The sequence below is a fragment of the Arvicola amphibius genome, chromosome 7 (genome assembly GCF_903992535.2).
Source record: "Arvicola amphibius chromosome 7, mArvAmp1.2, whole genome shotgun sequence".
Lineage (NCBI taxonomy): Eukaryota > Metazoa > Chordata > Mammalia > Rodentia > Cricetidae > Arvicola > Arvicola amphibius.
Window position 1 is genome coordinate 135,080,443 of NC_052053.1, and position 15,599 is coordinate 135,096,041.

Here is a 15,599-nt window from a genome sequence, read left to right on the forward strand (position 1 = left end):
CAAATCTGATAGATGTTTTAGCCTCTAAGTTCTGTTAAAAAAAAAAAAACAACTCTTTAGCCTCTAAGTTGCTTTAAAAATTCTAAAAAACGCATAAAAATTAAAAGTTCAATTAGAATATGAGCAAAAGATGGGGAAAATTTCACTGAAGAAGTTATACAGGTGGCAAATAAGATCTTCTGTCTCTCTACAAGATTCTTGGCATTATCCTGAGAGAACACAAATATCAACAATGTGATATCATTGAACATCTACCTGAATGTCTAAAACAAAAGCCAGTTGACTATGCCAAACGCTAGAGACAACACGGAGAAACTGCATTACTCAGACATTGCTAGTGGCGGTATAAAACAGCCCAGCCACTGCAGAAAGCATTTCTGTATTTTTCTAAAGACCTGAACATGCCACTCCCATGAAAGAAGAAACGCTATGCCTTGCATTTACACAGAACCTTATGCACAGGCATTTACGCCAGCATCATTCATAACAGTTGCAGATTGGAAATGCCTGTGTTCCCACTAGGAGGACATTCACACTTTGTTCAGGGGCCATGCTAATCTTCCCTATATCACCCCAATTTTAGTATATGTGCTGCCAGAAGGGGCATGACATTCATACTTTGCAATCTTACTCATCCATAAAACCAACAAGCACTGCCATATTCAACAGGCAATAAAACTACACTCTGCCATTCTATTTGTAGAATAGTCTTGATGTAATAACTTTCTACAACGGGAGAGTGGTCCAGACAGTATTGTCAATATGAGAGAAGGAAACGAGGGGTGGGCATATAGGAACTGATAAAAGGCAACAAGAAGGGATCTCTGGGAAGAAGTGTCTGTGTCTTGATTGTGCCAATGCCTTGATTGTACCCATGGGTGGTAGATGCTGCCACTGAAGGAAAACAGATAAAACCCACAGCAGCTCTATCACCCCTTACAAGCGAGTCCACATTATATTAAGCTAAAACTTACATTTCCAAATTCTACTTTTTCAAAACTGCATTTCATCATCTATTGGGGAGGGGCAACAATTCCGTGCGCGCGCGCGCGCGTGTGTGTGTGTGTGTGTGTGTGTGTGTGTGTGTGTGTGTGTGTGTGTGTGTAAGTCAGGAGAGTGGTTTCAGTGGGAGTCAGTTCTCACTTTGCCTCATGAAAGGTCTAGGCTTTGAATGAAGTTGTGAAGCTTGAAGCAAATGTTATATCTGCTAAGCCATAGCTCTAACCTTCAAAAAAAAAAAAAAAAAGGAATATACAATTCCCCGGATACAAATCGTACTAGAGCCTGTTCAGATCAATTTTGTTAAACCTATGAATGTTCACTGTCTCATACAAGGCGGCAGAGCCCACACAGACCACAAAGTCCCTTGTGTCACTTCTGTTTATTCCGTGATCTACAAAGAATCCGGAGCATGGCCTCTGACTAGTGTCACAGAGTAACACAATAGGACAGTGGCAGTCTCCTTCCCTATGATAGCATGCCGGGGCCTGGAGTGACTAGGCATCTAGGCATGGAAGTATAGTAAAAAGGGTGCACATCTTCTCAAACAAACTTGAAGTTATTGTACCTCAGGACAGCCTACTAAATGCACTCCACTGGGCTCACATAGTCCTTACTGGTTTGAATTAGCTATGCCCATCTTCTAGAAAGCCTTACTTCCACTTTTTGCTCACTTAAATTGGCCTAATCTCAATTTTAGTGTGTCAGGGTAGATAAAAATATAGTTTGATCTTTGCTTCGTGACCACTAATAATAACTTTAAAAAAAAAATCAATGTGCAGTGAAGTAGAGAGAGGATTCTAGGAAAATAAAACCGAACTCAAGGCAGATCAAATCAAGTATTATTCCCTAGCACCACCCCCACCCCACCTAGTGTGCTTTCTGTAAATCACAGCAATGCATCCTTATATATTTGCTGCAGAATATTGCTTTAACTATGGAAGGGTGTGCTGCATTGTGTATACTGCACATGTCTGTGTACAGATGGGTTACATTTGCTTAAGTAGGCAAAGATGTGTTGCTGTTTTACCTTGCCTGGCTAAGACACCTGATTGGTCTAATAAAAAGTTGGATTGCCAATAGCCAGGCAGTAGATGGAGAGGAGGGGCTGATGGGAAGAAAGAATGAGTAGGTGGAGGACTCTAGGATCCAGGAAAGAGAGAGGAAGGAAGAGAGGAGCTAGCCAACCAGGCAGCCACCAGCCAACCAGACACAGAATAGGACATACAGAATGAAAGAAACGTGAAAACCCCGAGGCGAAACACAGATGAAGATAAACAGGTGAAAATAAGTTGTAAGAGCTAGTAGGGCAAGCATAAGATAAGACAAGCATTTATAACTAGTAATAAACCACAGTAACATGGTTTGGGGACTGGCAATCCAAGACAGTCTGCTGCACTTGCACCCACTGTGGAGCACCAAAATGCTGCTTCACCTTCAACACAGTGGCTACACTTTAAACAACTGGCAGCCTGCTACCCAGGGAGTTCTGAAGGGGGAACTCTGTGGAGGACGGGATTCTGTTCCTGCAGATGCTGTCTCTGTTGCTGCCGCCAAGAAAAGGTAGCTTTAACGATAAAGCTCTATCATCCTAGTAAAACTTTAAATTCAAAGCTAGGATGAAAATCTGCCAGCTCAGAGAGTTAGAGTAGCAACGGGCTAATATTCTCTCTTTGCTGGAATTCCTGGAATCCTCTCTCCTTCCACACAGCTCCAACTAGTGGGCTCCTTCCTACTTCCTGCTAGTTGCTAACCCCGCCTCTCTGAGCCCAGGTTAATTTTATGTAATTAACACAAACACAGCACATCTTTATGTAGTAAAACAAATGCAGCATAAACAAATGTAGCAATCTCTTCCTAGTTAAAGAAATAATATTCCACAGCCTGTGTGTGTGTGTGTGTGTGTGTGTGTGTGTGTGTGGATTTCAACATAAGGACTGATACCATGACTCTGATAGAAAAGAAAGTAAGAACATGCCTTAACTTACAGGCACAGAAAAGACTTTTTGATCAGGACCCAATAGCACAAGCATTGAGACCAACAACTGACAAATGAAACTGGGAAAAAAAATGCTCTTGTACAGGAAAGAACACCATAATCTGAGCAAAGATGAAGCCTAAAAGATGGAGTAAAAGCCCTTACTAACTATATGTTTGCAGAGGTTTTGTGTCTGGGATATATAAATAACTCGAAAAATTAAACACTAAGAAAACAAATAACTAAATGTTTGGGCCATGGAACTAAACAGTTATTGAATGAAGAAATACAATGTGTTTAGCAGCTGTTGGAGTTTTCTGGTGGAGTCTTTGGGGTCTTATATGTGTAGAGCCATATCATCTGCAAGTAATACTTTGAATTCTTCCTTTCCTGTTTGTATCTGCCTTGTCTCCTTTGCATGTCTAATTGCTCCAGTCAGAACGTCAAGCATGGAAGAGTTAACTGGAGTGGAGATAGAAGGGCAGGGTACAGCAAGGAGTTTAGGGACACATAATTAAAATCTTAGAAAATGCCCTATGGAAACCTACTATGATAGAAGCTTCAGCACAAACACACACAGAGAGAGGCACATGCATGCACACACACACATGCATGCACACACACACACACACACATTGGTGTTACCCTACAGTGGAGGAAACAATGCCTCCCCAGACACCATAAGTATCAAAAAGCCCATTGCTGAATATGGGTTAACTATTTTTTTATTTGTCGGTCCATAATATCCCAAACACCCCCTCAAAATTAGAGGCTATTGACATTGCTCTCAGTTACCTCCTAGAACTTGGTGTTATGGCACCATTGCTGAGCTTACCAAAGACTTGAGTCATTGAACATAGAGAAATCAAGCTAATACCAACCTGGAAGCTTCATCCTCACCAACTTTCATATACTGAAAGGTTCGATACATATTACCAGGGGAGAGGTCATCAACAGTATTCCCTTGAAGTAAAACCTACATATTGCCATCATAACTAGTCTACAAATATACATCTACTGGTACAAGAGTGTCATCAATTTTATGAGAATAACCAACCACTTCCAGCTTGAATGTAAAGCCAAGATCCATGGGATGGAACCTAATACCACAGGCCAAACATAGATCCATTATTCTGGTAAAAAGGCATAGTAATAAACTACTCCTTAAGTTTTTATCTGTTACTCTGAGATTAGTGTATCCTCAATCTTCATCACAGAAGTAGAAGGTGAATAATATAGGGACCTCTAACTGGACAGCCTGCAAAGACAGTTGAGAGTGTGTAATGCCCAGCTCTAAACTGAATATCTATAATATTACAACCACATCCCTAAGACTCAATGATAAATCTAGAAGAGGGTGGAAAGATTTTGAGAACTGGTGGGAATGGAAGTCTACAGTGAAACATTATCTCCTAGATGTGATAACACTGTACACATGAACTCACAGAAACTGAGACTGCATGCACAGGACTTTCACAAAATCAAGCCAGTCCTGATCCCAGTGTGGATGGTGGAGGGACTCATGAAGTCCTTCTATTTAGCTAAGGAACTACTGGATGAGAGAGGGTTAGCTTTCTTCAGAAATGTGATCCCTAGAGGATACTGATGCTAGCCAATCTCCAGCAGATGGCCCCACACTTAGTAAGTATACACCAAGCACTAAATGGACTCAGTCAGTAAAAGAGAAGGGGCCTACATTAAGCTGGGAGGTAGAGGAAGTAGGAATGGTAGGGGAGAAAATTCAGGAGAGGAAATATAGAGTAGATTTATGAATTTCCTGCTTTTTCTCTTTTTTGTTTTTTACTTCAGGAGATTGTGTTGTATAGAAATAAAAATTCTTACAGAAGTATATTGCAAACCTTTCACTGGGTGCATGTGTGTTAAACATTCAGGAAGTCTGTAGACTTAGCAATTTGAACTTGAGATGAGAAAACTTTTTATTCAACTTAGAGGATATTTGTAAACTAAATTTACCATGTAAAGCAAATGGTGCATTTTTCTTCATGTATGCTTTCATGCAGAAAGTAGTCCAGGTGAGTTCTTCTGAAAGCCAGAACACTTCCTGAAAGATCTAAAGTAGAGTTGACTCTGTGGAAATACGTACATGAATGGTTTGAAATCCCTGACTAAGTCTTTGTCAGAAATCCCTACTGCTTAAGCATCAGAATACATTTGTATCCCTTTAGTAATTAACATTTACATCAAATGAAGCTCATCCACCCATTTTTCTGTCTATTTTTATTCTATGGGCTTCCAGAAAGACAACATGGCATGACAGTTACACAGTAACCTCAGTAGTCTGTGCTGGAAGTTTCAGTGTGTCTTTGGCCATAGAAACACTTTCTCCCACGGTTAAACGACCCTCACCTACTTTCAGTGGAGCGTTTTCTGTTCTTTCACAGCAGGCATTTGACATATGGAGTTCTGATTTATCCCTCTGATGTGGTCCCAGAGACTTAGTCATGAAGGTTGTGGACATAAGTGGCTGTGGCCTTTGGGCACCATGCTCTCACCCTGGCCTGTCACCATCTGGAGCTGCTAGTTTCTTCAGATGTGCTTTGAACTTAGTTGGTCCAGCTTCCTGAACTAGGAATGCATAGTTCTGAATTAAGGATTGAACTAGAAGTTGCTGCCAAATGTCTCAAACCCCTGTACAGTTGACAACTGTCCTCTAAAGAGCTTGAAACAAATTTATTAAAGGAAATGATATTTTAGGACGTGGTTTCTAGACTAGGTAATTGGTTCAAGATGGAAGACCAATGATGGCTATGAAGGAAAGAGTTTATCTTCTGAGTATGTGGGGGTGGGGTGTGTATGTACAGAGGTCAATGTCCCTGTCTTCCTTGATCACTCTCCTCGTTATTTTTTTTTTTTTTTTTTTTTGGTTTTTCGAGACAGGGTTTCTCTGCAGCTTTTTTAGAGCCTGTCCTGGAACTAGCTCTTGTAGACCAGGTTGGCCTCGAACTCACAGAGATCCGCCTGCCTCTGCCTCCCGAGTGCTGGGATTAAAGGCGTGCGCCACCACCGCCCGGCTTTCCTCCTTATTTTTTAAGATAATATCCCACACTGAACCTAGGAACCACTAGGAACCATCAACTCAGCTAGGCTAATTATTGATTGAGCCACCTCCCCAGATCCTACACATATTGAATATAAATATACGTGTAGCTGAAAAAAAAAAAAGCTCTGGAGTCAGGTAGAATCATCATTCATGGGGCATCAAAGCATTTATCAAAGTGAACTTTGATTAAGATGAAGACATGATACATTTGTTTAAAAGGATATGACATCAATTAAAATACCTTCTGCCAAAGCATCTAATACTCTATATAAGCTATGTTCATAGCTTTTAGACTTGACATGCATAACATCGAAAAGGAAGGACTAAAAGGAGATTTTTCTTTTAGTGTACGTATTATAAGCTAATACTTGCAGAACTTTTAACAAAGAGAGAGATTGGGGCTATGTAAATGGCAGAAAATAAACTCCCACACAAAGCATGAAATCCATTTGGAACAGCCAAGTCAAGCAGACTGTGTCAGTGACCTCAACTGTCCTCAGTCATTTTGTCAGCCTCTTAGCTTTGATTTTTTAACTTGGATATTTAAAGAATGAAGCAATTCATATGTTTTTCATTCTTTTATATCTGAAGTATTAAAATAAAGATCAAACTAAGTATTCATGTGTCATGAGCTAGTTATTTCTGTTGCAAAAATCTATGTTCTTATTTTTTTTTGAAAAAAAGTTAGACATACATATTGTAATAGTAAGGATGCCACCTTATATCATCTATTCCTGGTCTTTCCTGAGCATACTCTTATCATACCAGAATACTGTCTGAAGTTTATACTTGGCACAATTAACAGACAGCTTCCTGATTAACTAGTTACTAGTAATGACTGCTATAAATCTTGACAAAAATAATACCAACAATTTATATTTAGCTCTGCATATGAAAATTTAGTATATTTCATTGTGACTACTTTGAGAGACTTTGAACTCATAAATTATGTCTCTTACAATATTTTTTTCTTTAGTAAGTGGTCTCTTGTGTCCATGCATTGAAGGCTACTTCCTGCTTTCTCTTCTATCAGGTTCAGTGTGGTCAGATTTATATTGAGGTCTTTAATCTATTTGGACTTGAGTTTTGTTCATGGGGATAGATATGGATCTAGTTTCATTCTTCTACATGTTGGCATCCAGTTATGCCAGCACCGTTTGTTGAAGATGCTTTCTTTTTTCCATTGTATACTTTTAGCATCTTTGTCAAAAATCAGGTGTTCATAGGTGTATGGATTACTATCTGGGTTTTTCATTTGATTCCATTAGTCAACCTATCTGTTTTTATGCCAATACCAGGCTCTTTCAATAGTTCTATAATAGAGCTTGATGCCAGGGATGGTAATGCCTCTAGAAGTTCCTTTATTGTACAGGATTGTTTTAGCTACCCTGGGTTTTTGTTTTTCCACATAAAGTTGAGTATTGTTCTTTTGAGGTTCGTGAAGAAGTGTGTTGTGATTTTGATGGTTATTGAATTGAATCTGTATATTGCTTTTGGTAGGATTGCCTGAACTAATGGGAGTTGATCAGCTCTGGCTGTACAGAGCAGAAAGCAGCATAGGACAAAACTAAGCCCTCAGAATGTGGGTAAGAGTTGTATATCTGGGGTTGACTGTGGGCCCACTGGAACCAGTATTTATTCCTACTGCTTGTTCTGGCTTTTTTGAACCCATTCTCTTTGGAGGGATACCTTGCTCATCCTAGATATAGTAGGGAAGACCCTGGTCCTTCCTCAAAGCAATGTGTCTTACCTTCTCTGAGGAGTATATGGGAGGTGTGGGGCAGGTGGAGGGAATAGGAGGAGGGGGGATGGGAACTGGGATCGGTATGTAAAATTAAAAGAGGTAGTTTTTTGTAAATAAAATAAAAAATTCCTTTTAAAAAATATTTCCAATTTCATCAAATACATGAAGCACTACCATATGTTTCCACCAACCAAAAAAAGAATATAAGCAGGCAACGCTTGGTTTATGTGAGTATACAATGTTTCTTCTAACAAAAGCTCTTGTTTCTGTGAGTATGCAATGTTTCTTCTAACACAAGCTCTTGTTTCTTTGAGTATACAATGTTTCTTCTAAAAAAAAGTTTCTGTGAGTATACAATGTTTCTTCTAACACAATACTTTGTTTCTATGAGTATACAATGTTTCTTCTAACACAAGCTCTTGTTTCTGTGAGTATAAAATGTTTCTTCTAACACAAGCTCTTGTTTCTGTAAGCATACAATGTTTCTTCTAACAAGTTTCTGTGAGTATACAATGTTTCTTCTAACACAATACTTTGTTTCTTCTAACACAAGCTCTTTCCCATGCTTTCCATATCAACTTGTCTTGCTCTTTAGTTGACTTATCCCCATTGGTAGTGGTTTATATGATTTTCTCCGTCAAAAGATGTCTCCATGGGCCGGGCGGTGGTGGCGCACGCCTTTAATCCCAGCACTCAGGAGGCAGAGGCAGGCGGATCTCTGTGAGTTCGAGGCCAGCCTGGTCTACAAGAGCTAGTTCCAGGACAGGCTCCAAAGCCACAGAGAAACCCTGTCTCGAAAAACCAAAAAAAAAAAAAAAAAAAAAAAAAAAAAAAAAAAAAAAAAAAAAAAAAAAAAAAAAAAAGATGTCTCCATGGTCCTAGTTTTTCTTGTGGAGTAAGAAGTGAAGAAGGAGTGCATGCCAATACTAAAAGCCAGGCAGGCAGGCCTTTAATTCCAGCACTCTGGAGGCAGAGGCGGACAGATCTCTGTGACTTCAAGACCAGCCTGGTCTACAAGAGTTAGTTCCAGGACAGGCTCCAAAGCCACAGAGAAACCCTGTCTCGAAAAACAAAACAAACAAAAAAAGACAAAAGGTTTATAAACCTGTGAGGGAGACACATTTGCTATGGTTGGTTTGATGGTAGCTTTAAATTATTTTCACTAATAGCTCGTGTCACTGGGGTGGAGGGACAACTAGCATTGACCCTTGTTTTTATGCCATAGTTCAAAGTACTACACTATGAAAGAGCACCAGAATGTCCCTCGTAACATTTAGTCACAATAAGGACATTTACATTCGTCTCAAATGTTCTTTACAAAACCGGTAGATTCATGCTACTGAATGAAATGCACAGTTACAGAGACCATCAAAATAGGTTCTTGGTACATACAACAGAAGGCATATTCTTCTTAAATGGTGCCTAGTGGGTTCAGTCAAGGTTATCACTTCCAGAGCTGTTTTATAATTTTAGTAAACTCCATGCCTGTTTCTTAATGACATATTCAATCAGGAAAATAAAATTATGCAAAAATGAACCATTAGTAAAAGTATCAAAGTAGTGACTTATTGATAAACAGATTTTAAAGATTGAATTTTTCTCCTCAAATAGGGAGTCAAGGCCTAACTCCTCACACTCATAAAAAGACAAGGAAACAGAATCTGTGATTGTGACCAACACAGGGATGTGCTGCATAAGAGTGGTCCTAACTCAACGTATTAGCTTCTCCATAAGAGGAGGGGACATTTAGACAAAGATACAGAAACAGAAACCAAATTAAAGAGGATAATGATTGGGCTATGTTGTCATAGTCCAGCAATAATCAGGGTACTAATTGTGATGGAAATGGCAAGGAAGGATCCTCCCCAGAGACTGAAAAGGGACTATGGCATTTCTATGGCTTGGTTTTGGACTTCTAGTGTCTGAAACTGTGAGTTGATCAATTCTATTAAGCCACCCAGCTTGAGACTCAAAGAAATTCAAGAGCCAGTCTTGGCACCTATAAGTAAATTCTGGGGGTACTTCATTGTCTTCTAAGTGCATTATGTTTGTAACAAAACTTTAGTAAGTTTACTTCTGAAAGGAATGAGTGTGGCGTGGTGGTGGCGCACACCTTTAATCCCAGCATTCAGGAGGCAGAGGAGGGCAGATCTCTGTGAGTTAGAGGCCAGCCTGGTCTACAAAGCTAGTTCTAGGACAGCTAAAGATACACACACACACACACACACACACACACACACACACACACACTGTCTTAAAATACAAAGGAGGAGGAAATGAGAAAGCGTATCTTCTGATAAGTCAAAATCCAAATATATTATTACATAGAAGATGCACTCAGTGGCAAAGCTATGTTCACTCAAACCTAATGTAACTAAGAGCCCTTCTTCAGAAACACCCTTCCAGGGAAAACCACCTTGTCAAAGCCCCGTTATCCTTTATTTCCCTCACAGTAAGCACCATATAGCCTTGAATATGAAGATAGTGGCATTTGTAAATGTTTGGTTAGTATTTTCTAGCTATGGCTTTATAAGGTCAACATGAATGATAAGTTCCCACAAGCAAATAATAACTTTGTGTTTACCTACTTGAGAACAGAGATGATATTTCATATTTCAATACTCTACCATGGCATCTTCCTCCAAGTTGATGCCAAAAAGAAAACAGTGGGGAAATGATGGACAGACATGAGAATGTGGTTAGTTAAGACACAACCTGTAACTGGAAACTAAGCAGAAACAAAAACACCACAACTCACAAGGATATTCAAATGTGTTATTTAACTAAAATTACAAAGCAACTCTGTCAAATTGGTATTTGTTTCCATGCTTAATGGACAGGAAATTGAGGTGCAGAAAATTTTAAGTGAGGGCCCCAGCTTGTAACTACTGTTAAACATGTAGGAACAATTCGCAGCCCGAGTGTCTGTGCAAATGCTACCCTGTCTCCTAGACTCTATTTGCATCATGGGGACATGACTTTCAGAGCCTGGAGAAGACTCTAGACCTCATTGTAAACTGTTGGTGCCCAGGAATTATTCACTTTGTCTTTTGCTGTCAGTTTGTCCATTTCAAGTTGGGTAAAAATTATTCTGAAAACCCCTTTCTCATTTAAAAAATATGACAATGCATGTGTTTATGTTTAAATAATGCCAGAAATGGTCAAAAAATACTTTCTACTTAAATCCAAGGAATTAGTTTGTAATTATACAGCTAAAATTTTAACCAGATGCAGTCCAGAATGAATTATGTTAATTGATTCCCTTCCTCCTCTAAAAATTACTAAACTTGTATGCTAATTTTATGAATACTTTTCTATATTTATATTATTCTAGATATTTTTAACACAATGCCAGTGTTTTGTCTATTACCATTAGCATCACCTTTTACCATCTTCTCACATAAAATCCACACATTGAATGCTGGGTACTGGAAGGGACCTCTATGGCCACCAATGAGCCATGGAATGAGTATGAGAGGGTGCAGGACTGTCTTTTGACCCATGTTGGGTGAGTTTCAGCCCTATCCAAGGAATTGGGCCCCGAGAACAAAATATCCTGTATGGTAATCTGAGCCTTATAATTTTAATATTCTAGAGAGAGAGGGAGAGAGAGAGAGAGAGAGAGAGAGAGAGAGAGAGAGAGAGAGAGAGAGAGAGAGAGAGAGAGAGAGAGGTCCAGGATTTCTGGTCACTAGCATCCCCAATCCTGTCCTGGTATGAAATTAGTTGAAAAGAATTCTAACAGCCTAGTCAGAAATGCATATGCCAAAGGCTAACTCTAAAAACGTGTGCTTGACCAGGCTGACTTCAACAACTTCCTTAGAGATAAACTTTAAAAAATTAGCTATTTTGTAATTAAGGCAATCTTCCATTATAAAGAGCCAGTCTATAGATGATGAAAATCAGTCATATGCTCTGCTAAACTACACATTTAAAAATAGTTGCCAGGTCTGTTAAGAAATAAAAATAGTAACCAGGGGCAAGGAAGATGACTGGGTGCTCAGAATGCATGGATTTGAAGCAGCATTCCCAGCCCCAGAGCTCAAGTGAAAGCCACCAAGTGTGGAATGGCATTCTGCTTGAAACCCCAGCTCTCACAAAAGAGACAGAGACAGAGTTCTAGAGAAAGCTACCCGAGTATGACCCGGAGTCAGACTTAGTACTGGTGAGCTCTGGGCTTGACTGGGAGATCCCACTACAATGAACAGGGTTGGCCATGATCATGGAAGAGACCGAACATAACATGAACATGCATCTACACACACAGGTGGGCCCACTCATGGGAGCATGCATATACATACACACATTATGCACACACAAACTTTGAAAAAAATGCTTATGATGGCAAGCCTCATGTGTTTCTTATTACAATAAAAACTTAGTTTTAGGTCACTGTTGTGGTTTTGGGTAGAAGAATTATGTGCAGGAAAGGCAAATCCATGACCAGAATAAGATTTTACTCCAGCCAGGGCAAAGCATTGTTCATTGTGTGGAGGAAGTGGTGCAATGTAGTCAACCTGCCACCAGGTTGGTGACTGGTCGTCCCAGGGAATGGTATTACATCGAGGGCTCAAGGTTGGTTCCTGCTGTTGTCAGATCTGGCACTCAGAAGCAACTGTAGCCAGGTCAGCCTTGGTGAGCAGAAGTTCATGTTTCTGAGAACATGCATAAACTCCATCTCTGTCACCAAAGATACTTTGTTCATGGGCCCTCTGGGCAATGGCAGGAATGGCTGGGGAAAGAGGCTGACGGCCCACAGAGCAGGTCCTTCTATCTGCTTGATTGCTGGGGTCATTCCTAGCTGAAGTCACCTTTTGATTAATGTTTCCATTAGATACAAGTATCTTCACATCCTTTGCCCATTTGGAGAGGACTGTCCACATATTTCTTCCCCATATGTCGTTCTCACCAATTTTCTAATCATGCTCTTTCCAAGTCCCTGACCATCTAGACAATCCATTGGCTATAGCCCACAGAGAACAATTGCACATCTGGCCATTTATCCTTCCAAATAGAATGTAATACCATGTGTACTTTCTGAAGTTCTGCCCACTCTGAAGATTTCCCTTCCCAGGTATTTTTCATATCTGTCCCAGGAAGGGGTTGTAAGGCTGTAGCCATCCACTTCCGGGTAGTGCCTGTGTAATCTGCAGAACCATCAGTAAACCAGATACTAGTCTTCTCTTCCTCAGTCACCTGATCATAGGGAACACCTCAAGAGGCTCTAGGTGCATGCTTGGTAGCAGACAGCATTGCAACAGGAATAGAAGCTGTAGGCATTTGCACAACTTCTTCATGTAACTGTCTTGTACCTTCAGGACTTGCTCTGGGCTAATCATGTGTGTGTGTGTGTGTGTGTATGCTCCATTTAATGATAGATTGCTATTGTACATGTCCTTTCCACTAAGGCCCAACAGCAGGCCAAGAGCTGTCTTTCAAAGGGACAATTGTTGTCTGTTGATCATAGTAGCAGAGCCTTGCTCCCAAATATACATTCAAACTTCACATGAATATAGGAATATGCCTAATTAAAAATTGATTCATGGTGTTTCTGCTTTTAACAGAAAGGTAATTGACAATAAATCCCACAGTTTTGTTAGTCCGGTGAAGAGAAATTTTATAGTCTAATTATGGTGATGCCAGGAGAGATAGTAATCATAGCAGTTAGAGTTTAAGGAGTCTAGCCTGAATTGTCTCAAATCAATAATCCATTCTGATTTAAAAAGTAGGATTTATTACTCTTCTTTCTTTGAAGAAATAGGGATAAGCATTTAAATAATTTACCTAATATTACTGTCAATCACCGTAGCCAGACTCTGACCCCAGAAGATCATATTTCCTCAGGGTTAGGCCTCGCTCATCACAGAAGTCTAATTGGCCCCTCCAAAACTTTATACAGTTATGGGGAATGCTTACTTTTTCTTTCAAGCTACCTGGAGAGGTGTGAGGGAGAAATCAGGAGAATGTCTGACAGCCCTTTCCTTTCCTAGCATCTTGAAGGGATTTGTACATATGTCTCTCATGCATAACTAGAGGAGGCCGACTGTAAGGCTGTCACACTCGACGTTGTGTCCAGCTCCTGGCATGATGCCAGATATAAAAGGTACTTCATGTTTGCCAAGTGAATGAACCCGCCTCATTAGAATCATCAAACGAGGCATTGAAAGAGCAAGCACAGCGTGACACAGAGCGGGGGGCCTAGTTAGTGGTAATTGAAATACACACACACACACAAACACACACACACACACACAAATAAATAATAAATAAAAATTTTTAAATCTTGAGGAGGAAGAGAATAGCAAGTGGGAAGAGAAGTCAATATAAACCCTAAGAAGCAACAGATGTATGAACTTGATCTGGACGGAGAATTCACAAGTGATATGACCCCATTCAAAATCCAAGTTTGAAGTGCTTATTATCATGGATTGAAGGGATTTGCATAGTGCATAAACAGTTAATTGTAGCCTTAGAAATATTCAGCAACGAAGTCACCCTCATTCAAACTGCAATCAAATTATAAAGCCAAATGCCCTTCCAGATGCCGAGGATGAATAATTGAACTCAGTCTTTCCGGAGCACACGCCCAGCGCATTATCCCGATGAGGTTTCTCCCATTGTGCTGGCCTTCACCGTGTAGAATTATTGGACTTCAATTTCTGGAGGCTTCTTTGAACCACAGGCACAAACAAATTAGCTTAATTATTTACTGCTTCCCAGCTCATATGAAAATAATTCTGTTTAAGATAGGGGAGGGGCGATTCCCTGAAAGAGAAGGCGATATCAAAGCTGAGTAGGAGCTCTTCCCCGTGCTTACCGCTTTCTTCGTTGTTTCCAAGAAGGACAGACTTCAAGTGCCTTTGCTGTGCTCTCGCTCACCCATCATCCTTGACTCTTTAGGAAAAGGGTCACTCTGCTCTCTCAGGACTGAGTCAAACAGGCCTGTGCTCGTCAGTGAGGCCGCAGTGGTTCTCACAGGAATAACACAGAAATTACAAGTCTATACCTATTTAAGGATAAGAAACACCAAGGTCCTGGCAAATTCCATCTTCAAAAACCCTTACCTAGGGCTTGAGAGAGGGCTCAGTGAGCAAAGCCTTTAAGGATGAGTGTCTGAATCTGACTTCCCGCCACCACGTAAAGGCAGTTATAATGGTGTATGTCTTTAGTTGCAACCCCGTGGGTGGACATAGGCAGGAGGCTCACTGGTTATCTGGTTTAGCCAAAATAACACAGAAAACTCCAGGGACAGTGTGAGGCCATATCTCAAAATGTCAGATGTAGCGCAACAGAGAAAGACACGTGAAGTGAACACTGGCCTCCCCGTGCCATGCATGGCACAAACACCCACACATGCGTGCACTTCCATAGGCCTACCCCAACAGCAACAACAAAAAACCCTGTCTAGATAAACATGCTCTTTTCAAAACAAACTCTATTGACAATTATAAACATATATGGAATGCTTCTCTTTTATTGTAAAAGTAATCATTCATGTAAGTTTCAAAATACGCAGAAGTCTACTTGAACACGTGGAAATCACGAGTGACCCTGGCATGAGAAACTGCTGGTAATTCTCTGTACTTCTGTCCACAGAGCAGTTCTCAAGGTTTTAAAGACTATTAGAAGAGGTAATGCTATTCTGCTCCGAATCCTGGCAGTGTTTCCCGTGAAGTTTCCACAGACCAGCCTTCACTGCCTGTGGTGGTGCGAGTAGTCTTGTTTACATGATCACCCAGGAAGGTAAGAGCATCACATAGAGCTCCCGCACTCACCCTGTGAATTAGGAAGCTTCTTCATCAGGATTCCGATTGTAG

The 15,599-nt window shown here is 40.3% G+C and overlaps 1 non-coding gene across 1 annotated transcript; it reads right to left on the bottom strand.

The window, feature by feature from the left end:
• Positions 1 to 499: 499 nt before the first annotated feature.
• LOC119820078 lies at positions 500 to 607 on the bottom strand. The gene has a single exon (XR_005286350.1). It is a non-coding gene; the product is annotated as a U6 spliceosomal RNA (small nuclear RNA).
• Between the last annotated feature and the right edge of the window lie 14,992 nt (positions 608 to 15,599).